Source organism: Gorilla gorilla, chromosome 10 (genome assembly GCF_029281585.2).
Source record: "Gorilla gorilla gorilla isolate KB3781 chromosome 10, NHGRI_mGorGor1-v2.1_pri, whole genome shotgun sequence".
Taxonomy (NCBI): domain Eukaryota; kingdom Metazoa; phylum Chordata; class Mammalia; order Primates; family Hominidae; genus Gorilla; species Gorilla gorilla.
The window spans coordinates 32,796,388-32,798,503 of record NC_073234.2 but is presented as its reverse complement, the minus strand read 5'-3'; the positions used below and the strand labels follow the sequence as shown (position 1 = coordinate 32,798,503).

The window sequence follows — 2,116 nt, the reverse complement described above, 5'->3', positions numbered from 1 at the left end:
ACCTTTCCATGTAAACATGCACCCATACACATATAGACATATTGTGTGCAAAGAGTTGTATGTATTTTCCAAATGCAATCATATTTTTTTTTTGGCATTTAAAATGGGCTTTAAATACGCATCAGAGTGCCACACAAAGGAGCTGGGGTGAGGACTTGATACATGGGAGTGTGGGGCTGGGGTGCCCCGAGAGAGAAAAAGGGAACCCATCTGTCAGGGCAGCTGTAGTGCCCCACCCCCAGCCTGGGACTAGGGAGCAGAATAGAAGCCCTCTCTGGAGGGTCCCAGGGCTAACTAGGAGCTAGCCCTTCCTTCGAGGTAGATTATCGGGAAGAAAACCGAGAAGCAGCTCCCATGGTGGCAGTGGCTTCCTCAGTGGTACTAATAGCTGGGATAGCCTGGGGCCGGGGTGCCGTCCTTAGGAGGCAGCTGGCTGGGGTCCTCCAGCAACGACGGCGCATTTTGGAACTGCCGGGCCGTGTAGCGAGTGAGGAGGATGCCAACGCCCTCAGTGAGGGCCAACAGGATGCCCCCCATCATCGCTGAGCCCACTATGGCCAGTGGGCCACTGCAGGCAGCCAGCACAGCCCCAGTCGATGCTCCACTGGTAATAGATTTCCAGGGATCCTCCTTGCCCTAAAGCCGCACCAGGCCACAGTCGATGGTGGAGAACAGGCCCCCCAACACTGCGAAGCTACCTCTAATCTGGGGAACTCGGATCCTCGCAGTGTTGGCACTACCTCTCAACTGGTGCCGAATTCCGACAGGGTCATTGCGGAAACTCTTGATGGCCTGGAAGACTCCGCCACCAATGATACCCATAGTGAACGCTCCACCACAATCATCCACAATTCGCCATGGGCAAGGCTCCCGAGCGTACTCCTCCATGGCACCGGACGCCCGCAATCATACTTTTTATGTTACAACTATTCTTTTTACACAGTGATATAATATGCTTAGTTCATATTAAGCAAAAAATTAATTTGCTTTCTATATAAAGTATTTGGGCTACTAAACTTATTTAGCAGATCATCTACTGATGAAATTTTTAGATACTTCTGTTTAATTTTTTATTATTACAAATAGCATAGATATATATAAAGATATCTGTATGCGTACTTTTTGCCTGCTGTACTTGCTACATGAATCCAAACTTTTATCCAGTCTAGAAAAAGATACCACTAATTCTGCAGTTACATATTATGTAACATAAAATTTTCTAAGTTTTCTGAGTATTAATGAGATCATGTATGACAGTAATGACTTTATTCATTTATGGAGAAATTATATATTTAAAGACAAACATGTGCTAGGCATTGTTCTAGGTACTGTTGATACAGCAGTGAGCAAAACTGGCTTAAAAACCATTTCCTCATGGAGCTTACATTTTAGTAAGGACAACCAGATCATAATATAAATAAATAATATAGCATGTGGGAGGTTGATGAATACAGAAGAAAAGAGAAATTAGACCAGGTGTGGTGGCTCACACCTGTAATCCCAGCACTTTGGGGGCCGAGGCGGATGGATCACCTGAGGTTGGGAGTTTGAGACCAGCCTGACCAACATGGAGAAACACTGACTCTACTAAAAGTACAAAAATTAGCCGGGTGTGGTGGTGCATGCCTGTAATCCCAGCTACTTGGGAGGCTGAGACAGGAGAATCACTTGAACCTGGGAGATGGAGGTTGTGGTGAGCCAAGATCGTGCCATTACCCTCCAGCCTGGGCAACAAGAGCAAAACTCCATCTCACACAAAAAATAAAAATAAAAAAAAAAGAAAAGAAAAATTAAACCTGAGTACATAAAGTAAAATGTCCATGCAAGAGGATGTAATTTAAAATAGGGTGGTTTTGATAGTCCTTACAAAGAATATACATCTAAACAAACAGGTGAATAAGATGAAGAAGCAAGTCATGTGACTTTGCCTGGAATGATACCTGACAAAAGAAAATGTTATTTCAACAGTTGTAAACTGGGAATATCCCTTATTTGTTCAAGAAACACTGAAGTCATCAGTGTGACTAGACTAAAGAAAGCAAAAGTTGAAAATGAGTAAGAAATAAAGTAAGAAACTTAACAAGCTGGCTGGGGATGGCATTAGTGGTAAAAATAC

At 43.8% G+C, this 2,116-nt stretch overlaps 1 pseudogene; it reads right to left on the bottom strand.

Moving 5' to 3' along the window:
* Window positions 1-381: 381 nt before the first annotated feature.
* On the bottom strand, window positions 382-888 carry LOC101149803 (mitochondrial import inner membrane translocase subunit Tim17-B-like; annotated as a pseudogene).
* Between the last annotated feature and the right edge of the window lie 1,228 nt (window positions 889-2,116).